The following is a 25,438-nucleotide window of genomic DNA, read 5'->3' as shown; positions in this document are numbered from 1 at the left end:
TCTCCAGGTCAGTATTTAATGTAATCTCCAGGTCAGTATTTATTGTACTCTCCAGGTCAGTATTTATTGTATACTCCAGGTCAGTATTTATTGTACTCTCCAGGTCAGTATTTGTTGTACTCTCCAGGTCAGTGTTTATTGTCCGGTACAGGTCAGTATTTATTGTCATCTACAGTTCTGTATTACTTGTACTCTCCATGTCAGTATTTATTGTACACTTCAGGACAGTATTTATTGTACTCTCCAGGTCAGTATTTATTGTACTCTCCAGGTCAGTATTTATTGTTCTCTCCAGGTCAGTGTTTATTGTACTGTCCAGACCAGTATTTATTGTCCTCTCCAGGTTAGTATTTATTGCACTCTCCAGGTCAGTGTTTACTGTACCCTCCAGGTCAGTATTTTTTGTACTCTCCAGGTCAGTATTTATAGTACTCTCCGGGTCAATATTTATTATATTCTCCAGGTCATTATTTATTGCACTCTCCAGGTCAGTATTTATTGTACTCTCCAGGTCTGTATTTTTTACCCTCTCCCGGTCAGTATTTATCACTCTCTCCAGGTCAGTATTTATTGTACTCTCCAGGTCAGTATTTATTGTACTCTCCAGGTCAGTATATATTGCACTCTCAAGATCAATATTTATTGGCCTCTCCAGGTCAATATTTATTACCCTCTCCAGGTCAGTATTTATTGTACTCTCCAGGTCAGTATTTATTGTATTCTCCAGGTCAGTATTTATTGTAATCTCCAGGTCAGTATTTATTGTACACTCCACGTCAGTGTTTATTGTACGCTCCAGGTCAGTATTTATTGTCTTTATAGTACTCTCCAGGTCAGTATTTATTGTACTCTCCAGGTCAGTATTTAATGTACTCTCACGGTCAGTATTTATTGTACTCTCCAGATCAGTGTTTACTGCCCTCTCCAGGTCAGTATTTTTTGTACTCTCCAGGTCAGTATTTATTGTACTCTCCAGGTCAGTATTTATTGTACACTCCAGGTCAGTATTTGTTGTACTCTCCAGGTCAGTATTTATTGTACTCTCCAGGTCAGTGTTCATTCTACTGTCCAGGTCAGTGTTTATTGTCCTCTCCAGGTCAGTATTTATTGTACTCTCCAGATTAGTATTTATTGTACGCACCAGGTCAGTATTTATTGTAATCTCCAGGTCAGTGTTTATTGTACTCTCCAGGTCAGTATTTATTGTAATCTCCAGGTCAGTGTTTATTGTACTGTCCAGGTCAATATTTATTGTCCTCTCCAGGTCAGTATTAATTGTACTCTCCAGGTCAGTATTTATTGTACACTCCAGGTCAGTATTTATTGTACTCTCCAGGTCAGTATTTATTGTACTCTCCAGGCCAGTATTAATTGTACTCTCCAGGTCAGTGTTTATTGTCCTCTCCAGGTCATTATTTATTGTACTCTCCAGGTCAGTATTTATTGTACTCTCCAGGTTAGTATTTATTGTATTCTCCAGGTCAGTATTTATTACCCTCCCCAGGTCATTTTTTATGCTACTCTCCAGGTCAGTATTTATTGAACTCTCCAGGTCAGTATTTATTGTATTTATTGTACTCTCCAGGTCAGTATTTATTGTACTCTCCATGTCAGTATTTAATGTACTCTCACGGTCAGTATTTTTTGTACTCTCCAATTCAGTATTTATTGCCCTCTCCAGGTCAGTATTTAATGTAATCTCCAGGTCAGTATTTATTGTACTCTCCAGGTCAGTATTTATTGTCTACTCCAGGTCAGTATTTATTGTACTCTCCAGGTCAGTATTTGTTGTACTCTCCAGGTCAGTGTTTATTGTCCGGTACAGGTCAGTATTTATTGTCATCTCCAGTTCTGTATTACTTGTACTCTCCATGTCAGTATTTATTGTACACTTCAGGACAGTATTTATTGTACTCTCCAGGTCAGTATTTATTGTACTCTCCAGGTCAGTATTTATTGTTCTCTCCAGGTCAGTGTTTATTGTACTGTCCAGACCAGTATTTATTGTCCTCTCCAGGTTAGTATTTATTGCACTCTCCAGGTCAGAATTTATTGTACTGTCCAGGCCAGTATTTATTGTACTCTCCAGGTTAGTATTTATTGTACTCTCCAGGTTAATATTTATTGTATTCTCCACGTCAGTATTTATTGTACCCTCCAGGTCAGTATTTATTGTACTCTCCAGGTCAGTATTTATAGTACTGTCCGGGTCATTATTTATTATATTCTCCAGGTCATTATTTATTGCACTCTCCAGGTCAGAATTTATTGCGCTCTCCAGAGCAGCATTTATTGAACTCTCCAGGTCAGTATATATTGCACTCTCAAGATCAATATTTATTGCCCTCTCCAGGTCAGTATTTATTGTACTCTCCAGGGCAGTATTTATTGTATTCTCCAGGCCAGTATTTATTGTACTCTCCAGGTTAGTATTTATTGTACTCTCCAGGTTAGTATTTATTGTATTCTCCACGTCAGTATTTATTGTACCCTCCAGGTCAGTATTTATTGTACTCTCCAGGTCAGTATTTATAGTACTGTCTGGGTCAGTATTTATTATATTCTCCAGGTCATTATTTATTGCACTCTCCAGGTCAGAATTTATTGCACTCTCCAGGGCAGCATTTTTTGAACTCTCCAGGTCAGTATATATTGCACTCTCAAGATCAATATTTATTGCCCTCTCCAGGTCAGTATTTATTGTACTCTCCAGGGCAGTATTTATTGTATTCTCCAGGCCAGTATTTATTGTACTCTCCAGGTTAGTATTTATTGTACTCTCCAGGTTAGTATGTATTTTATTCTCCACGTCAGTATTTATTGTACCCTCCAGGTCAGTATTTATTGTACTCTCCAGGTCAGTATTTATAGTACTGTCCGGGTCAGTATTTATTATATTCTCCAGGTCATTATTTATTGCACTCTCCAGGTCAGAATTTATTGCACTCTCGAGGGCAGCATTTATTGAACTCTCCAGGTCAGTATATATTGCACTCTCAAGATCAATATTTATTGCCCTCTCCAGGTCAGTATTTATTGTATTCTCCAGCTCAGTATTTTTGTACTCTCCAGGTCAGTATTTATTGTACTCTCCAGGTCAGTATTTATTGGACTCTCCAGGTCAGTATTTAATGTACTGTCACGGTCAGTATTTATTGTACTCTCCAGGTCAGTATTTATTGTACTCTCCAGGTCAGTATTTATTGTACTCTCCAGGTCAGTGTTTATTGTACACTCCAGGTCAGTATTTATTGTACTCTCCAGGTCAGTACATATTGTACTCTCCAGGTCAATATTTATTCTACTCTCCAGGTCAATATTTATTGTACTGTCCAGGTCAGTATTTATTGTGCTCTCCAGGTCAGTATTAATTGTACTCTCCAGGTCAGTATTTATTGTACACTCCATGTCGGTATTTATTGTACTCTCCAGGTCAGTATTTATTGTACTCTCCAGGTCTGTATTTATTGTACGGTACAGGTCAGTATTTATTGTCCTCTCCAGTTCAGTATTAATTGTACTCTCCAGGTCAGTATTTATTGTACACTTCAGGACAGTATTTATTGTACTCTCCAGGTCAGTATTTATTGTACTCGCCAAGTCAGTATTTATTGTTCTCTCCAGGTCAGTGTTTATTGTACTGTCCAGGCCAGTATTTATTGTCCTCCCCAGGTCAGTATTTATTGTACTCTCCAGGTCAGTATTTATAGAACCCTCCGGGTCAGTATTTATTATATTCTCCAGGTCATTATTTATTGCACTCTCCAGGTCAGTATTTATTGTACTCTCTAGGTCTGTATTTATTACCCTCTCCCGGTCAGTATTTATTACTCTCTCCAGGTCAGTATTTATTGTACTCTCCAGGTCAGTATTTATTGTACTCTCCAGGTCAGTATATATTGCACTCTCAAGATTAATATTTATTGCCCTCTCCAGGTCAATATTTATTGCCCTCTCCAGGTCATATTTATTGTACACTCCAGGTCAGTATTTATTGTATTCTCCTGGTCAGTATTTATTGTAATCTCCAGGTCTATTTATTGTTCTCTCCAGGTTACTATTTATTGTACTCTCAAGGTCAGTATTTATTGTACTCTCCAGATCAGTATTTATTGTACTCTCCAGGTCAGTATTTATTGTACTCTCCAGGTCAGTATTTATTTTACTCTACAGCTCAGTATTTTTGTACTCTCCAGGTCATTGTTTATTGTACTCTCCAGGTCAGTATTTATTGTCTTTATTGTACTCTCCAGGTCAGTATTTATTGTACTCTCCAGGTCAGTATTTAATGTACTCTCACGGTCAGTATTTATTGTACTCTCCAGATCAGTGTATACTGCCCTCTCCAGGTCAGTATTAATTGTACTCTCCAGGTCAGGAGATATTGTACTCTCCAGGTCAGTATTTATTGTACACTCCAGGTCAGTATTTATTGTACTCTCGAGGTCAGTACTTATTGTACTCTCCAGGTGAATATTTATTGTACTCTCCCGGTCAGTGTTTATTATACTGTCCAGGTCAGTATTTATTGTGCTTTCCAGGTCACTATTAATTGTACTCTCAAGGTCAGAATCTATTGTACACTCCATGTCAATATTTATTGTACTCTCCAGGTCAGTATTTATTCTACTCTCCAGGTCAGTTTTTATTGTACTCTCCAGGTCAGTGTTTATTCTACTGTCCAGGTCAGTGTTTATTGTCCTCTCCAAGTCAGTATTTATTGTACTCTCCAGATTAGTATTTATTGTACGCTCCAGGTCAGTATTTATTGTAATCTCCAGGTCAGTGTTTATTGTACTGTCCAGGTAAGTATTTATTGTACTCTCCAGGTCAGTATTAATAGTACTCTCCAGGTCAGTATTTATTGTACACTCCAGGTCAGTATTTATTGTACTCTCCAGGTCAGTATTTATTGTACTCTCCAGGTCAGTATTAATTGTACTCTCCAAGTCAGTGTTTATTGTCCTCTCCAGGTCATTATTTATTGTACTCTCCAGGTCAGTATTTATTGTACTCTCCAGGTTAGTATTTATTGTATTCTCCAGGTCAGTATTTATTACCCTCCCCAGGTCATTTTATATGGTACTCTCCAGGTCAGTATTTATTCAACTCTCCAGGTCAGTATTTATTGTATTTATTGTACTCTCCAGGTCAGTATTTATTGTACTCTCCATGTCAGTATTTAATGTACTCTCACGGTCAGTATTTATTGTACTCTCCAATTCAGTATTTATTGCCCTCTCCAGGTCAGGATTTAATGTAATCTCCAGGTCAGTATTTATTGTACTCTCCAGGTCAGTATTTATTGTACACTACAGGTCAGTATTTATTGTACTCTCCAGGTCAGTATTTGTTGTACTCTCCAGGTCAGTGTTTATTGTACGGTACAGGTCTGTATTTATTGTCATCTCCAGTCCATATTAATTGTACTCTCCAGGTCACTATTTATTGTACACTTCAGGACAGTATTTATTGTACTCTCCAGGTCAGTATTTATTGTACTCTCCAGGTTAGTATTTATTGTACTCTCCAGGTTAGTATTTATTGTATTCTCCACGTCAGTATTTATTGTACCCTCCAGGTCAGTATTTATTGTACTCTCCAGGTCAGTATTTATAGTACTCTCCGGGTCAGTATTTATTATATTCTCCAGCTCATTATTTATTGCACTCACCAGGTCAGAATTAATTGCACTCTCCAGGGCAGCATTTATTGAACTCTCCAGGTCAGTATATATTGCACTCTCAAGATCAATATTTATTGCCCTCTCCCGGTCAATATTTATTGCCCTCTCCAGGTCAGTATTTATTGTACTCTCCAGGGCAGTATTTATTGTATTCTCCAAGTCAGTATTTATTGTAATTTCCAGGTGTATTTATTGTTCTCTCCAGGTCAGTATTTATTGTACTCTCAAGGTCAGTATTTATTGTACTCTCCAGATCAGAATTTATTGTAATCTGCAGGTCAGTATTTATTGTATTCTCCAGGTCAGTATTTATTTTACTCTTCAGCTCAGTATTTTTGTACTCTCCAGGTCAGTGTTTATTGTACTCTCCAGGTCAGTATTTATTGTATTTATTGTACTCTCCAGGTCAGTATTTATTGTACTGTCACGGTCAGTATTTATTGTACTCTCCAGATCAGTATTTATTGCCCTCTCCAGGTCAGTATTTATTGTACTCTCCAGGTCAGTATTTATTGTACTCTCACGGTCAGTATTTATTGTACTCTCCAATTCAGTATTTATTGCCCTCTCCAGGTCAGTATTTAATGTAATCTCCAGGTCAGTATTTATTGTACTCTCCAGGTCAGTATTTATTGTATACTCCAGGTCAGTATTTATTGTACTCTCCAGGTCAGTATTTGTTGTACTCTCCAGGTCAGTGTTTATTGTCCGGTACAGGTCAGTATTTATTGTCATCTCCAGTTCAGTATTACTTGTACTCTCCATGTCAGTATTTATTGTACACTTCAGGACAGTATTTATTGTACTCTCCAGGTCAGTATTTATTGTACTCTCCAGGTCAGTATTTATTGTTCTCTCCAGGTCAGTGTTTATTGTACTGTCAAGACCAGTATTTATTGTCCTCTCCAGGTTAGTATTTATTGCACTCTCCAGGTCAGAATTTATTGTACTGTCCAGGCCAGTATTTATTGTACTCTCCAGGTTAGTATTTATTGTACTCTCCAGGTTAGTATTTATTGTATTCTCCACGTCAGTATTTATTGTACCCTCCAGGTCAGTATTTATTGTACTCTCCAGGTCAGTATTTATAGTACTGTCCGGGTCAGTATTTATTATATTCTCCAGGTCATTATTTATTGCACTCTCCAGGTCAGAATTTATTGCACTCTCCAGGGCAGCATTTATTGAACTCTCCAGGTCAGTATATATTGCACTCTCAAGATCAATATTTATTGCCCTCTCCAGGTCAGTATTTATTGTACTCTCCAGGGCAGTATTTATTGTATTCTCCAGCTCAGTATTTTTGTACTCTCCAGGTCAGTATTTATTGTACTCTCCAGGTCAGTATTTATTGGACTCTACAGGTCAGTATTTAATGTACTGTCACGGTCAGTATTTATTGTACTCTCCAGGTCAGTATTTATTGTACTCTCCAGGTCAGTATTTATTGTACTCTCCAGGTCAGTGTTTATTGTACACTCCAGGTCAGTATTTATTGTACTCTCCAGGTCAGTACTTATTGTACTCTCCAGATAAATATTTATTCTACTCTCCAGGTCAGTATTTATTGTACTGTCCAGGTCAGTATTTATTGTGCTCTCCAGGTCAGTATAAATTGTACTCTCCAGGTCAGTATTTATTGTACACTCCATGTCGGTATTTATTGTACTCTCCAGGTCAGTATTTATTGTACTCTCCAGGTCAGTATTTATTGTACGGTACAGGTCAGTATATATTGTCCTCTGCAGTTCAGTATTAATTGTACTCTCCAGGTCAGTATTTATTGTACACTTCAGGACAGTATTTATTGTACTCTCCAGGTCAGTATTTATTGTACTCTCCAAGTCAGTATTTATTGTACTCTCCAGGTCAGTATTTATAGTACCCTCCAGGTCAGTATTTATTATATTCTCCAGGTCATTATTTATTGCACTCTCCAGGTCAGTATTTATTGTACTCTCTAGGTCTGTATTTATTACCCTCTCCCGGTCAGTATTTATTACTCTCTCCAGGTCAGTATTTATTGTACTCTCCAGGTCACTATTTATTGTACTCTCCAGGTCAGTATATATTGCACTCTCAAAATCAATATTTATTGCCCTCTCCAGGTCAATATTTATTGCCCTCTCCAGGTCAGTATTTATTGTACACTCCAGGTCAGTATTTATTGTATTCTCCTGGTAAGTATTTATTGTAATCTCCAGGTCTATTTATTGTTCTCTCCAGGTCAGTATTTATTGTACTCTCAAGGTCAGTATTTATTGTACTCTCCAGATCAGTATTTATTGTACTCTCCAGGTCAGTATTTATTGTACTCTCCAGGTCAGTATTTATTTTACTCTACAGCTCAGTATTTTTGTACTCTCCAGGTCATTGTTTATTGTACTCTCCAGGTCAGTATTTATTGTCTTTATTGTACTCTCCAGGTCAGTATTTATTGTACTCTCCAGATCAGTATTTATTGTACTCTCCAGGTCAGTATTTATTCTACTCTCCAGGTCTGTGTTTATTGTACTGTCCAAGTCAGTATTTATTGTGCTCTCCAGGTCAGTATTAATTGTACTCTCCAGGTCAGTATTTATTGTACACTCCATGTCAGTATTTATTGTACTCTCCAGGTCAGTATTTATTGTACTCTCCAGGTCAGTATTTATTTACACTCCAGGTCAGTATTTATTGTACTCTCCAGGTCAGTACTTACTATACTCTCCAGGTCAATATTTATTTTACTCTCCAGGTCAGTGTTTATTGTACTGTCCAGGTCAGTATTTATTGTGCTCTCCAGGTCAGTATTAATTGTACTCTCCAGGTCAGTATTTATTGTACACTACATGTCAGTATTTATTGTACTCTCCAGGTCAGTATTTATTGTACTCTCCATGTTAGTATTTATTGTACGCTCCAGGTCAGTATTTATTGTATTTATTGTGCTCTCCAGGTCAGTAGTTATTGTACTCTCCAGGTCAGTATTTAATGTACTATCACGGTCAGTATTTATTGTACTCTCCGATCAGTATTTATTGCCCTCTCCAGGTCAGTATTTATTGTACTCTCCAGATCAGTATTTATTGTACTCTCCAGGGCAGTATTTATTGTACACTCCAGGTCAGTATTTATTGTACTCTCCAGGTCAGTACTTATTGTACTCTCCAGGTCAATATTTATTGTACTCTCCCGGTCAGTGTTTATTGTACTGTCCAGGTCAGTATTTATTGTGCTCTCCAGGTCAGTATTAATTGTACTCTCCAGGTCAGTATTTATTGTACACTTCATGTCAGTATTTATTGCACTCTCCAGGTCAGTATTTATTGTACTCTCCAGGTCAGTATTTATTGTACTCTGCAGGTCAGTGTTTATTCTACTGTCCAGGTCAGTGTTTATTGTCCTCTCCAGGTCAGTATTTATTGTACTCTCCAGATTAGTATTTATTGTACGCTCCAGGTCAGTATTTATTGTAATCTCCAGGTCAGTGTTTTTTGTACTGTCCAGGTCAGTATTTATTGTCCTCTCCAGGTCAGTATTAATTGTACTCTCCAGGTCAGTATTTATTGTACACTCCAGGTCAGTATTTATTGTACTCTCCAGGTCAGTATTTATTGTACTCTCCAGGTCAGTATTAATTGTACTCTCCAGGTCAGTGTTTATTGTCCTCTCCAGGTCATTATTTATTGTACTCTCCAGGTCAGTATTTATTGTACTCTCCAGGTTAGTATTTATTGTATTCTCCAGGTCAGTATTTATTACCCTCCCCATGTCATTTTTTATGGTACTCTCCATGTCAGTATTTATTGAACTCTCCAGGTCTGTATTTATTGTATTTATTGTACTCTCCAAGTCAGTATTTATTGTACTCTCCATGTCAGTATTTAATGTACTCTCACGGTCAGTATTTATTGTACTTTCCAGGTCAGTATTTATTGCCCTCTCCAGGTCACTATTTAATGTAATCTCCAGGTCAGTATTTATTGTACTCTACAGGTCAGTATTTATTGTACACTCCAGGTCAGTATTTATTGTACTCTCCAGGTCAGTATTTATTGTACTCTCCAGTTCAGTATTTGTTGTAATCTCCAGGTCAGTGTTTATTGTGCGGTACAGGTCAGTATTTATTGTCCTCTCCAGTTCAGTATTAATTGTACTCTCCAGGTCAGTATTTATTGTACACTTCAGGACAGTATTTATTTTACTCTCCAGGTCAGTGTTTATTGTACTCTTCAGGTCAGTATTTATTGTTCTCTTCAGGTCAGTGTTTATTGTACTGTCCAGGCCAGTATTTATTGTCCTCTCCAGGTCAGTATTTATTGTACTCTCCAGGTTAGTATTTATTGTACTCTCCAGGTTAGTATTTATTGTATTCTCCAGGTCAGTATTTACTGTACTCTCCAGGTCAGTATTTATTGTACTCTCCAGGTCATTATTTATAGTACTCTCCGGGTCAGTATTTATTATATTCTCCAGGTCATTATTTATTGCACTCTCCAGGTCAGTATTTATTGTACTCTACAGGTCTGTATTTATTACCCTCTCCCGGTCAGTATTTATTACTCTCTCCAGGTCAGTATTTATTGTACTCTCCAGGTCAGTATTTATTATATTCTCCAGGTCATTATTTATTGCACTCTCCAGGTCAGTATTTATTGTACTCTCCAGGTCTGTATTTATTACCCTCTCCCGGTCAGTATTTATTGTACTCTCCAGGTCAGTATTTATTGTATTCTCCAGGTCAGTATTTATTGTAATCTCCAGGTCTATTTATTGTTCTCTCCAGGTCAGTATTTATTGTACTCTCAAGGTTAGTATTTATTGTACTCTCCAGATCAGTATTTATTGTACTCTCCAGGTCAGTATTTATTTTACTCTCCAGCTCAGTATTTTTGTACTCTCCAGGTCAGTGTTTATTGTACTCTCCAGGTCAGTATTTATTGTACACTCTATGTCAGTATTTATTGTACTCTCCAGGTCAGTATTTATTGTACTCTCCAGGTCAGTATTTATTGTACTCTCCATGTCAGTGTTTATGCTACTGTCCAGGTCAGTTTTTATTGTCCTCTCCAGGTCAGTATTTATTGTACTCTCCAGATTAGTATTTATTGTACGCTCCAGGTCAGTATTTATTGTAATCTCCAGGTCAGTGTTATTTGTACTGTCCAGGTCAGTATTTATTGTCCTCTCCAGGTCAGTATTAATTGTACTCTCCAGGTCAGTATTTATTGTACACTCCAGGTCAGTATTTATTGTACTCTCCAGGTCAGTATTTATTGTACTCCACAGGTCAGTATTAATTGTACCCTCCAGGTCAGTGTTTATTGTCCTCTCCAGGTCATGATTTATTGTACTCTCCAGGTCAGTATTTATTGTACTCACCAGGTTAGTATTTATTGTATTCTCTAGGTCAGTATTTATTACCCTCCCCATGTCATTTTTTATGGTACTCTCCAGGTCAGTATTTATTGAACTCTCCAGGTCAGTATTTATTGTATTTATTGTACTCTCGAGGTCAGTATTTATTGTACTCTCCATGTCAGTATTTAATGTACTCTCACGGTCAGTATTTATTGTACTCTCCAGGTCAGTATTTATTGCCCTCTCCAGGTCACTATTTAATGTAATCTCCAGGTCAGTATTTATTGTACTCTCCAGGTCAATATTTATTGTACTGTCCAGGTCAGTATTTATTGTGCTCTCCAGGTCAGTATTAATTGTACTCTCCAGGTCAGTATTTATTGTACTCTCCAGGTCAGTATTTATTGTACTCTCCATGTTAGTATTTATTGTACGCTCCAGGTCAGTATTTATTGTATTTATTGAGCTCTCCAGGTCAGTAGTTATTGTACTCTCCAGGTCAGTATTTAATGTACTATCACGGTCAGTATTTATTGTACTCTCCGATCAGTATTTATTGCCCTCTCCAGGTCAGTATTTATTGTACTCTCCAGATCAGTATTTATTGTACTCTCCAGGTCAGTATTTATTGTACACTCCAGGTCAGTATATATTGTACTCTCCAGGTCAGTACTTATTGTACTCTCCAGGTCAATATTTATTGTACTATCCCGGTCAGTGTTTATTGTACTGTCCAGGTCAGTATTTATTGTGCTCTCCAGGTCAGTATTTATTGTACACTCCATGTCAGTATTTATTGCACTCTCCAGGTCAGTATTTATTGTACTCTCCAGGTCAGTATTTATTGTACTCTGCAGGTCAGTGTTTATTCAACTGTCCAGGTCAGTGTTTATTGTCCTCTCCAGGTCAGTATTTATTGTGCTCTCCAGATTAGTATTTATTGTACGCTCCAGGTCAGTATTTATTGTAATCTCCAGGTCAGTGTTTTATGCACTGTCCAGGTCAGTATTTATTGTCCTCTCCAGGTCAGTATTAATTGTACTCTCCAGGTCAGTATTTATTGTACACTCCAGGTCAGTATTTATTGTACTCTCCAGGTCAGTATTTATTGTACTCTCCAGGTCATTATTAATTGTACTCTCCAGGTCAGTGTTTATTGTCCTCTCCAGGTCATTATTTATTGTACTCTCCAGGTCAGTATTTATTGTACTCACCAGGTTAGTATTTATTGTATTCTCCAGGTCAGTATTTATTACCCTCCCCATGTCATTTTTTATGGTACTCTCCATGTCAGTATTTATTGAACTCTCCAGGTCAGTATTTATTGTATTTATTGTACTCTCCAGGTCAGTATTTATTGTACTCTCCATGTCAGTATTTAATGTACTCTCACGGTCAGTATTTATTGTACTCTCCAGGTCAGTATTTATTGCCCTCTCCAGGTCACTATTTAATGTAATCTCCAGGTCAGTATTTATTGTACTCTACAGGTCAGTATTTATTGTGCACTCCAGGTCAGTATTTATTGTACTCTCCAGGTCAGTATTTATTGTACTCTCCAGTTCAGTATTTGTTGTACTCTCCAGGTCAGTGTTTATTGTGCGGTACAGGTCAGTATTTATTTTCCTCTACAGTTCAGTATTAATTGTACTCTCCAGGTCAGTATTTATTGTACACTTCAGGACAGTATTTATTTTACTCTCCAGGTCAGTATTTATTGTACTCTTCAGGTCAGTATTTATTGTTCTCTTCAGGTCAGTGTTTATTGTACTGTCCAGGCCAGTATTTATTGTCCTCTCCAGGTCAGTATTTATTGTACTCTCCAGGTTAGTATTTATTGTACTCTCCAGGTTAGTATTTATTGTATTCTCCAGGTCAGTATTTACTGTACTCTCCAGGTCAGTATTTATTGTACTCTCCAGGTCAGTATTTATAGTACTCTCCGGGTCAGTATTTATTATATTCTCCAGGTCATTATTTATTGCACTCTCCAGGTCAGTATTTATTGTACTCTCCAGGTCTGTATTTATTACCCTCTCCCGGTCAGTATTTATTACTCTCTCCAGGTCAGTATTTATTGTACTCTCCAGGTCAGTATTTATTATATTCTCCAGGTCATTATTTATTGCACTCTCCAGGTAAGTATTTATTGTACTCTCCAGGTCAGTATTTATTACCCTCTCCCGGTCAGTATTTATTGTACTCTCCAGGTCAGTATTTATTGTATTCTCCAGGTCGGTATTTATTGTAATCTCCAGGTCTATTTATTGTTCTCTCCAGGTCAGTATTTATTGTACTCTCAAGGTCAGTATTTATTGTACTCTCCAGATCAGTATTTATTGTACTCTCCAGGTCAGTATTTATTTTACTCTCCAGCTCAGTATTTTTGTACTCTCCAGGTCAGTATTTATTGTACACTCCATGTCAGTATTTATTGTACTCTCCAGGTCAGTATTTATTGTACTCTCCAGGTCAGTATTTATTGTACTCTACATGTCAGTGTTTATGCTACTGTCCAGGTAAGTGTTTATTGTCCTCTCCAGGTCAGTATTTATTGTACTCTCCAGATTAGTATTTATTTAACGCTCCAGGTCAGTATTTATTGTAATCTCCAGGTCAGTGTTTTTTGTACTGTCCAGGTCAGTATTTATTGTCCTCTCCAGGTCAGTATTAATTGTACTCTCCAGGTCAGTATTTATTGTACACTCCAGGTCAGTATTTATTGTACTCTCCAGGTCAGTATTTATTGTACTCTCCAGGTCAGTATTAATTGTACTCTCCAGGTCAGTGTTTATTGTCCTCTCCAGGTCATTATTTATTGTACTCTCCAGGTCAGTATTTATTGTACTCACCAGATTAGTATTTATTGTATTCTCCAGGTCAGTATTTATTACCCTCCCCATGTCATTTTTTATGGTACTCTCCTGCTCAGTATTTATTGAACTCTCCAGGTCAGTATTTATTGTATTTATTGTACTCTCCAGGTCAGTATTTATTGTACTCTCCATGTCAGTATTTAATGTACTCTCATGGTCACTATTTTTTGTACGCTTCAGGTCAGTATTTATTGCCCTCTCCAGGTCACTATTTAATGTAATCTCCAGGTCAGTATTTATTGTACTCTACAGGTCAGTATTTATTGTACACTCCAGGTCAGTATTTATTGTACTCTCCAGGTCAGTATTTATTGTACTCTCCAGATCAGTATTTGTTGTAATCTCCAGGTCAGTGTTTATTGTACGGTACAGGTCAGTATTTATTGTCCTCTCCAGTTCAGTATTAATTGTACTCGCCAGGTCAGTATTTATTGTACACTTCAGGACAGTATTTATTGTACTCTCCAGGTCAGTATTTATTGTACTCTCCAGGTTAATATTTATTGTTCTCTCCAGTTCAGTGTTTATTGTACTGTCCAGGCCAGTATTTATTGTCCTCTCCAGGTCAGTATTTATTGTACTCTCCAGGTTAGTATATATTGTACTCTCCAGGTTAGTATTTATTGTATTCTCCAGGTCAGTATTTACTGTACCCTCCAGGTCAGTATTTATTGTACTCTCCAGGTCAGTATTTATAGTACTCTCCGGGTCAGAATTTATTATATTCTCCAGGTCATTATTTATTGCACTCTCCAGGTCAGTATTTATTGTACTCTCCAGGTCTGTATTTATTACCCTCTCCCGGTCAGTATTTATTAATCTCTCAAGGTCAGTATTTATTGTACTCTCCAGGTCAGTATTTATTGTACTCTCCAGGTCAGTATATATTGCACTCTCAAGATCAATATTTATTGCCCTCTCCAGGTCAATATTTATTGCCCTCTCCAGGTCAGTATTTATTGTACTCTCCAGGTCAGTATTTATTGTATTCTCCAGGTCAGTATTTATTGTAATCTCCAGGTCTATTTATTGTTCTCTGCAGGTCAGTATTTATTGTACTTTCAAGGTCAGTATTTATTGTACTCTCCAGATCAGTATTTATTGTACTCTCCAGGTCAGTATTTATTTTACTCTCCAGCTCAGTATTTTTGTACTCTCCAGGTCAGTGTTTATTGTACTCTCCAGGTCAGTATTTATTGTACACTCCATGTCTGTATTTATTGTACTCTCCAGGTCAGTATTTATTGTACTCTCCAGGTCTGTATTTATTGTACTCTCCATGTCAGTTTTTATTCTACTGTCCAGGTCAGTGTTTATTGTCCTCTCCAGGTCAGTATTTATTGTACTCTCCAGATTAGTATTTATTGTACGCTCCAGGTCAGTATTTATTGTAATCTCCAGGTCAGTGTTTTTTGTACTGTCCAGGTCAGTATTTAATGTCCTCTCCAGGTCAGTATTAATTGTACTCTCCAGGTCAGTATTTATTGTACACTCCAGGACAGTATTTATTGTACTCTCCAGGTCAGTATTTATTGTACTCTCCAGGTCAGTATTAATTGTACTCTCCAGGTCAGTGTTTATTGTCCTCTCTAGGTCATTATTTATTATACTCTCCAGGTCAGTATTTATTGTACTCACCAGGTTAGTATTTATTGTATTCTCCAGGTCAGTATTTATTACCCTCCCCATGTCATTTTTTATGGTACTCTCCAGGTCAGTATTTATTGAACTCTCCAGGTCAGTATTTATTGTATTTATTGTACTCTCCAGGTCAGTATTTATTGTACTCTCCATGTCAGTATTTAATGTACTCTCACGGTCAGTATTTATTGTACTCTCCAGGTCAGTATTTATTGCCCTCTCCAGGTCACTATTTAATGTAATCTCCAGGTCAGTATTTATTGTACTCTACAGGTCAGTATTTATTTTACATCCAGGTCAGTATTTATTGTACTCTCCAGGTCATTATTTATTGTACTCTCCAGATCAGTATTTGTTGTACTCTCCAGGTCAGTGTTTATTGTACGGTACAGGTCAGTATTTATTGTCCTCTCCAGTTCAGTATTAATTGTACTCGCCAGGTCAGTATTTATTGTACACTTCAGGACAGTATTTATTGTACTCTCCAGGTCAGTATTTATTGTACTCTCCAGGTCAGTATTTATTGTTCTCTCCAGTTCAGTGTTTATTGTACTGTCCAGGCCAGTATTTATTGTCCTCTCCAGGTCAGTATTTATTGTACTCTCCAGGTTAGTATTTATTGTACTCTCCAGGATAGTATTTATTGTATTCTCCAGGTCAGTATTTACTGTACCCTCCAGGTCAGTATTTATTGTACTCTCCAGGTCAGTATTTATAGTACTCTCCGGGTCAGTATTTATTATATTCTCCAGGTCATTATTTATTGCACTCTCCAGGTCAGTATTTATTGTACTCTCCAGGTCTGTATTTATTACCCTCTCCCGGTCAGTATTTATTAATCTCTCAAGGTCAGTATTTATTGTACTCTCCAGGTCAGTGTTTATTGTACTGTCCAGGCCAGTGTTTATTGTACTCTCCAGGTCAGTATTTATTGTATTTATTGTACTCTCCAGGTCAGTATTTATTGTACTCTCCAGGTCAGTATTTAATGTACTCTCACGGTCAGTATTTATTGTACTCTCCAGATCAGTATTTATTGTACTCTCCAGGTCAGTATTTATTGTACTCTCCAGGTCAATATTTATTGTACTCTCCAGGTCAGTAGTTATTGTATTCTCCAGGTCAGTATTTATTGTAATCTCCAGGTCTATGTATTGTTCTCTCCAGGTCAGTATTTATTGTACTCTCAAGGTCAGTATTTATTGTACTCTCCAGATTAGTATTTATTGTACTCTCCAGGTCAGTGTTTATTTTACTCTCCAGCTCAGTATTTTTGTACTCTCCAGGTCAGTGTTTATTGTACTCTCCAGGTCAGTATTTATTGTATTTATTGTACTCTCCAGGTCAGTATTTATTGTACTCTCCAGGTCAGTATTTAATGTACTCTCACGGTCAGTATTTATTGTACTCTCCAGATCAGTATTTATTGTGCTCTCCAGATCAGTATTTATTTACTCTCCAGGTGAGTATTTATTGTACTCTCCAGGTCAGTATTTATTGTACTCTCCAGGTCAATATTTATTGTACTCTCCAGGTTAGTATTTATTGTACTCTCCAGGTTAGTATTTATTGTATTCTCCAGGTCAGTATTTACTGTACCCTCCAGGTCAGTATTTATTGTACTCTCCAGGTCAGTATTTATAGTGCTCTCCGGGTCAGTATTTATTATATTCTCCAGGTCATTATTTATTGCACTCTCCAGGTCAGTATTTATTGTACTCTCCAGGTCTGTATTTATTACCCTCTCCCGGTCAGTATTTATTACTCTCTCCAGGTCAGTATTTATTGTACTCTCCAGGTCAGTGTTTATTGTACTCTCCAGGTCAGTATATATTGCACTCTCAAGATCAATATTTATTGCCCTCTCCAGGTCAATATTTATTGCCCTCTCCAGGTCAGTATTTATTCTACTCTCCAGGTCAGTATTTATTGTTTTCTCCAGGTCAGTATTTATTGTAATCTCCAGGTCTATGTATTGTTCTCTCCAGGTCAGTATTTATTGTACTCTCAAGGTCAGTATTTATTGTACTCTCCAGATCAGTATTTATTGTACTCTCCAGGTCAGTATTTATTTTAATCTCCAGCTCAGTATTTTTGTACTCTCCAGGTCAGTGTTTATTGTACTCTCCAGGTCAGTATTTATTGTATTTATTGTACTCTCCAGGTCAGTATTTATTGTTCTCTCCAGGTCAGTATTTAATGTACTCTCACGGTCAGTATTTATTGTACTCTCCAGATCAGTATTTATTGTACTCTCCAGGTCAGTATTTATTGTACTCTCCAGGTCAATATTTATTGTATTTATTGTAGTCTCCAGGTCAGTATTTATTGTATTCTCCATGTCAGTATTTAATGTACTCTCACGGTCAGTATTTATTGTACTCTCCAGGTCAGTATTTATTGCCCTCTCCAGGTCACTATTTAATGTAATCTCCAGGTCAGTATTTATTGTACTCTCCAGGTCAGTATTTATTGTAACTCCAGATCAGTATTTGTTGTACTCTCCAGGTCAGTGTTTATTGTACGGTACAGGTCAGTATTTATTTTCCTCTCCAGTTCAGTATTAATTGTACTCTCCAGGTCAGTATTTATTGTACTCTCCAGGTCAGTATTTATTGTTCTCTCCAGTTCAGTGTTTATTGTACTGTCCAGGCCAGTATTTATTGTCCTCTCCAGGTCAGTATTTATTGTACTCTCCAGGTTAGTATTTATTGTACTCTCCAGATTAGTATTTATTGTATTCTCCAGGTCAGTATATACTGTACCCTCCAGGTCAGTATTTATTGTACTCTCCAGGTCAGTATTTATAGTACTCTCCGGGTCAGTATTTATTATATTCTCCAGGTCATTATTTATTGCACTCTCCAGGTCAGTATTTATTGTACTCTCCAGGTCTGTATTTATTACCCTCTCCCGGTCAGTATTTATTACTCTCTCCAGGTCAGTATTTATTGTACTCTCCAGGTCAGTATACATTGCACTCTCAAGATCAATATTTATTGCCCTCTACAGGTCAATATTTATTTCCCTCTCCAGGTCAGTATTTATTGTACACTCCAGGTCAGTATTTATTGTATTCTCCAGGTCAGTATTTATTGTAATCTCCAGGTCTATTTATTGTTCTCTCCAGGTCAGTATTTATTGTACTCTCAAGGTCAGTATTTATAGTACTCTCCAGATCAGTATTTATTGTACTCTCCAGATCAGTATTTATTTTACTCTCCAGCTCAGTATTTTTGTACTCTCCAGGTCAGTGTTTATTGTACTCTCCAGGTCAGTATTTATTGCATTTATTGTACTCTCCAGGTCAGTATTTATTGTACTCTCCATGTCAGTATTTAATGTACTCTCACGGTCAGTATTTATTGTACTCTCCAGGTCAGTATTTATTGGCCTCTCCAGGTCACTATTTAATGTAATCTCCAGGTCAGTATTTATTGTACTCTACAGGTCAGTATTTATTGTACACTCCAGGTCAGTATTTATTGTACTCTCCAGGTCAGTATTTATTGTACTCTCCAGGTCAGTATTTGTTGTACTCTCCAGGTCAGTATTTATTGCATTTATTGTACTCTCCAGGTCAGTATTTATTGTACTCTCCATGTCAGTATTTAATGTACTCTCACGGTCAGTATTTATTGTACTCTCCAGGTCAGTATTTATTGGCCTCTCCAGGTCACTATTTAATGTAATCTCCAGGTCAGTATTTATTGTACTCTACAGGTCAGTATTTATTGTACACTCCAGGTCAGTATTTATTGTACTCTCCAGGTCAGTATTTATTGTACTCTCCAGGTCAGTATTTGTTGTACTCTCCAGGTCAGTGTTTATTGTACGGTACAGGTCAGTATTTATTGTCCTCTCCAGTTCAGTATTAATTGTACTCTCCAGGTCAGTATTTATTGTACACTTCAGGACAGTATTCATTGTACTCTCCAGGTCAGTATTTAATGTACTCTCCAGGTCAGTAATTTTTGTTCTCTCCAGTTCAGTGTTTATTGTACTGTCCAGGCCAGTATTTATTGTCCTCTCCAGGTCAGTATTTATTGTACTCTCCAGGTTAGTATTTATTGTACTCTCCAGGTTAGTATTTATTGTATTCTCCAGGTCAGTATTTACTGTACCCTCCAGGTCAGTATTAATTGTACTCTCCAGGTCAGTATTTATAGTACTCTCCGGGTCAGTATTTATTATATTCTCCAGGTCATTATTTATTGCACTCTCCAGGTCAGTATTTATTGTACTCTCCAGGTCTGTATTTATTACCCTCTCCTGGTCAGTATTTATTACTCTCTCCAGGTCAGTATTTATTGTACTCTCCAGGTCAGTATTTATTGTACTCTCCAGGTCAGTATATATTGCACTCTCAAGATCAATATTTATTGCCCTCTCCAGGTCAATATTTATTGCCCTCTCCAGGTCAGTATTTATTGTACTCTCCAGGTCAGTATTTATTGTTTTCTCCAGGTCAGTATTTATTGTAATCTCCAGGTCTATGTATTGTTCTCTCCAGGTCAGTATTTATTGTACTCTCAAGGTCAGTATTTATTGTACTCTCCAGATCAGTATTTATTGTACTCTCCAGATCAGTATTTATTTTACTCTCCAGCTCAGTATTTTTGTACTCTCCAGGTCAGTGTTTATTGTACTCTCCAGGTCAGTATTTATTGTATTTATTGTGCTCTCCAGGTCAGTATTTATTGTACTCTCCAGGTCAGTATTTAACGTACTCTCACGGTCATTATTTATTGTACTCTCCAGATCATTATTTATTGCACTCTCCAGGTCAGTATTTATTGTACTCTCCAGGTCAGTATTTATTGTACTCTCCAGGTCAGTATTTATTGTACTCTCCAGGTCAGTATTTATTGTACTCTCCAGGTCAGTATTTATTGTACTCTCCAGGTCAATATTTATTGCACTCTCCAGGTCAGTATTTATTGTACTCTCCAGGTCAGTATTTATTGTATTCTCCAGGTCAGTATTTATTGTAATCTCCAGGTCTCTGTATTGTTCTCTCCAGGTCAGTATTTATTGTACTCTCAAGGTCAGTATTTATTGTACTCTCCAGATCAGTATTTATTGTACTCTCCAGGTCAGTGTTTATTTTACTCTCCAGCTCAGTATTTTTGTACTCTCCAGGTCAGTGTTTATTGTACTCTCCAGGTCAGTATTTATTGTATTTATTGTACTCTCCAGGTCAGTATTTATTGTAATCTCCAGGTCAGTATTTAATGTACTCTCACGGTCAGTATTTATTGTACTCTCCAGATCAGTATTTACTGTACTCTCCAGGTCAGTATTTATTGTACTCTCCAGGTCAGTATTTATTGTACTCTCCAGGTCAGTATTTATTGTACACTCCAGGTCAGTATTTAATGTACTCTCCAGGTCAGTACGTATTGTACTCTCCAGGTCAATATTTATTGTACTCTCCCGGTCAGTGTATATTGTGCTGTCCAGGTCATTATTTATTGTGCTCTCCAGGTCAGTATTAATTGTACTCTCCAGGTCAGTATTTATTGTACACTCCACGTCAGTATATATTGTACTCTCCAGGTCAGTATTTATTGTACTCTCCAGGTCAGTATTTATTGTACTCTCCAGGTCAGTGTTTATTCTACTGTCCAGGTCAGTATTTATTCTACTCTCCAGATTAGTATTTATTGTACTCTCCAGGTCAGTGTTTATTGTACGGTAAAGGTCAGTATTTATTGTCCTCTCCAGTTCAGTATTAATTGTACTCTCCAGGTCAGTATTTATTGTACACTTCAGGACAGTATTTATTGTACTCTCCCGGTCAGTATTTATTGTACTCTCCAGGTCAGTATTTATTGTTCTCTCCAGGTCAGTGTTTATTGTACTGTCCAGGCCAGTATTTATTGTCCTCTCCAGGTCAGTATTTATTGTACTCTCCAGCTTAGTATTTATTGTACTCTCCAGGTTAGTATTTATTGTATTCTCCAGGTCAGTATTTATTGTACCCTCCAGGTCAGTATTTATTGTATGCTCCAGGTCAGTATTTATAGTACTCTCCGAGTCAGTATTTATTATATTCACCAGGTCATTATTTATTGCACTCTCCAGGTCAGAATTTATTGCACTCTCCAGGGCAGTATTTATTGAACTCTCCAGGTCATCATTTATTGTGCTCTCCAGGTCCCTATTTATTGTCCTCTCCTGGTCAGTATTTATTGTACTCTCCAGGTCAGTATTTATTGCACTATCCAGGTCAGTATTAATTGTACTCTCCAGGTCAGTATTTATTTCACTCATCTGGTCAATATTTATTGTTCTCTCCATGGTAGAGTTTATTGTACTTTCCAGATCAGTATTTATTGCCCTCTGCAGTTAAGGATTTATTACTCTCTCGAGGTCACACTTTATTGTTCTCTGCAGGTCAGTATTTATTACCATCTCCAAGTCACTATTTATTGTACTCTTTAGATCAGTATTTATTGTACTCTCCAGGTCAGTACATATTGCAGTCTCCAGGTCAGTATTTATTGTACTCTCCAGGTCAGTATTTATTACCCTCTCCAGGTCACTATTTATTGTACTCTCCAGGTCAGTATTTATTGTACTCACCAGGTTAGTATTTATTGCCCTCTCCAGGGCAGTATTTATTGCCCTCTCCTGGTCAGTATTTATTATACTCTCCAGGTCATTATTTATTGTACTCTGCAGGTCAGTATTTATTGTACTCTCCAGGTCAGTGTTTATTGTCCTCTCCAGGTCAGTATTTATTGTACTCTCCAGGTCAGTATTTATTGTACTCTCCAGGTTAGTATTTATTGTGTTCTCCAGGTCAGTGTGTATTGTACTCTGTAGGTCAGTATTTATTGCCCTCTCCAGGTCATTTTTTATGGTACTCTCCATGTCAGTATTTATTGAACTCTCCAGGTCAGTATTTATTGTATTTATTGTACTCTCCAGGTCAGTATTTATTGTACTCTCCAGGTCAGTATTTATTGTACTCTCCAGGTCAGTATTTCTTCCACTCTCCAGGTCAGTGTTTATTGTATGGTACAGGTCAGTATTTATTGTCCTCTCCAGTTCAGTATTAATTTTACTCTCCAGGTCAGTATTTATTGTACACTTCAGGTCAGTATTTATTGTACTCTCCAGGTCAGTATTTATTGTACTCTCCAGGTCAGTATTTATTGTTCTCTCCAGGTCAGTGTTTATTGCACTGTCCAGGCCAGTACTTATTGTCCTCTCCAGGTCAGTATTTATTGTACTCTCCAGGTTAGTATTTATTGTACTCTCCAGGTTAGTATTTATTGTATTCTCCAGGTTAGTATTTATTGTACCCTCCAGGTCAGTATTTATTGTACTCTCCATGTCAGTATTTATAGTACTCTCCGGGTCAGTATTTAATAAATTCTCCGGGTCATTATTTATTGCACTCTCCAGGTCAGAATTTATTGCACTCTCCAGGGCAGCATTTATTGAACTCTCCAGGTCAGCATTTATTGTATTCTCCAGGTCAATATTTATTGCCCTCTCCAGGTCAGCATTTATTGCCCTCTGCAGGACAGTATTTATTGCCCGCTCCAGTTCAGTCGTTGTTGTATTCTCCAGGTCAGTTTTTATTGTAATCTCCAGGTCAGTATTTATTGTACTCTCCAGGTCAGTATTTATTGTACTCTCCAGATCAGTATTTATTGTACTCTCCTGGTCAGTATTTATTTTACTCTCCAGGTCAGTATTTATTGTACTCTCCATGGTAGAGTTTATTGTACTTTTAATATCAGTATTTATTGCCCTCTCCAGTTAAGGATGTATTACTCTCTCGAGGTCACACTTTATTGTTCTCAGCAGGTCAGTATTTATTACCATCTCCAAGTCTCTATTTATTGTACTCTTCAGATCAGTATTTATTGTACTCTCCAGGTCAGTATTTATTGTCCTCTCCAGGTCAGTATTTATTGTACTCTCCAGGTCAGTATATATTGTACTGTCCAGGTCAGTATTTATTGTACTCTCCAGATCAGTATTTATTGCACTCGCCTGGTCAATATTTATTGCCCTCTCCAGGTCAGTATTTATTGCCCTCTCCAGGTCAGTATTTATTGTACTCTCCAGGTCAATAGTTATTGTATTCTCCAGGTCAGTGTTTATTGTAATCTCCAGGTCACTATTTATTGTACTCTCCAGGTCAGTATTTATTGTACTCTCCAGGTCAGTATTTATTACCCTCTCCAGGTCAGTATTTATTGTACTCTCCAGTTCAGTATTTATTGTACTCTCCAGGTCAGTATTTATTGTACTCTCCAGGCCAGTACTTATTGTCCTCTCCAGGTCAGCATTTATTGTACTCTCCAGGTCAGCATTTATTGTACTCTCCAGGTTCGTATTTATTGTACTCTCCAGGTTAGTATATATTGTATTCTCCAGGTCAGTATTTATTGTACCCTCCAGGTCAGTATTTACTGTACTCTCTAGGTCAGTATTTATAGTACTCTCCGGGTCAGTATTTATTAAATTCACCAGGTCATTATTTATTGCACACTCGAGGTCAGAATTTATTGCACTCTCCAGGGCAGCATTGATTGAACTCTCCAGGTCAGCATTTATTGTACTCTCCAGGTCAGTATTTATTGCACTCTCCAGGTCAGTATTAATTGTACTCCCCAGGAGAGTATTTATTTCACTCTCCTGGTCAATATTTATTGCCCTCTCCAGGTCCGTATTTATTGCCCTCTGCAGGACAGTATTTATTGTACTCTCCAGGTCAGTAATTATTGTATTCTCCAGGTCACTGTTTATTCTAATCTCCAGGTCTGTATTTATTGTGCTCTCCAGGTCAGTATTTATTGTACTCTCCAGGTCGGTATTAATTGTACTCTCCAGGTCAGTGTATATTGTCCTCTCCAGGTCATTATTTATTGTACTCTACAGGTCAGTATTTATTGTACTCTCCAGGTTAGTATTGATTGTATTCTCCAGGTCAGTGTTTATTGTACACTCCAGGTCAGTATTTATTGTACTCTCACGGTCAGTATTTATTGTACTCTCCAGGTCAGTATTTATTGCCCTCTCCAGGTCAGTATTTAATGTCATCTCCAGGTCAGTATTTATTGTACTCTCCAGGTCAGTATTTATTGCACACTCCAGGTCAGTATTTATTGTACGCTCCAGGTTAGTGCTTATTGTGCGGTACAGGTCAGGATTTATTGTCCTCTCCAGTTCAGTATTAATTATACTTCCAGGTCAGTATTTATTGTACACTTCAGCACAGTATTTATTGTACTCTCCAGGTCAGTATTTATTGTACTCTCCAGGTCAGTATTTATTGTTCTCTCCAGGTCAGTGTTTATTGTATTGTCCAGGCCAGTATTTATTGTCCACTCCAGGTCAGTATTTATTGTACTCTCCAGGTTAGTATATATTGTACTCTCCAGGTCAGTTTTTATTGTACTCTCCTCGTCAGTATTTATTGTACCCTCCAGGTCAGTATTTATTGTACTCTCCAGGTCAGTTTATATTGTCCTCTCCAGGTCAGTATTTATTATACTCTCCAGGTTAGTATTTATTGTATTCTCAAGGTCAGTATTTATTGTACCCTCTAGGTCAGTATTTATTGTACTTTCCAGGTCAGTATTTATAGTACTCTCCAGGTCAGTATTTATTATATTCTCCAGTTCATTATTTATTGCACTCTCCAGGTCAGAATTTATTGCACTCTCCAGGGCAGCATTTATTGAACTCTCCAGGTCAGCATTTATTGTACTCCCCAGGTCCGTATTTATTGTACTCTCCAGGTCAGTATTTATTGTACTCTCCAGGTCAGTATTTATTGCACTCTCCAGGTCAGTATTAATTGTACTCTCCAGGTCAGTATTTATTTCACTCTCCTGGTCAATATTTATTGTGCTCTCCATGGTAG

The sequence above is a fragment of the Pristiophorus japonicus genome, chromosome 25 (assembly GCF_044704955.1).
Source record: "Pristiophorus japonicus isolate sPriJap1 chromosome 25, sPriJap1.hap1, whole genome shotgun sequence".
NCBI classification, from domain to species: domain Eukaryota; kingdom Metazoa; phylum Chordata; class Chondrichthyes; family Pristiophoridae; genus Pristiophorus; species Pristiophorus japonicus.
This window is presented reverse-complemented; position numbering follows the sequence as displayed.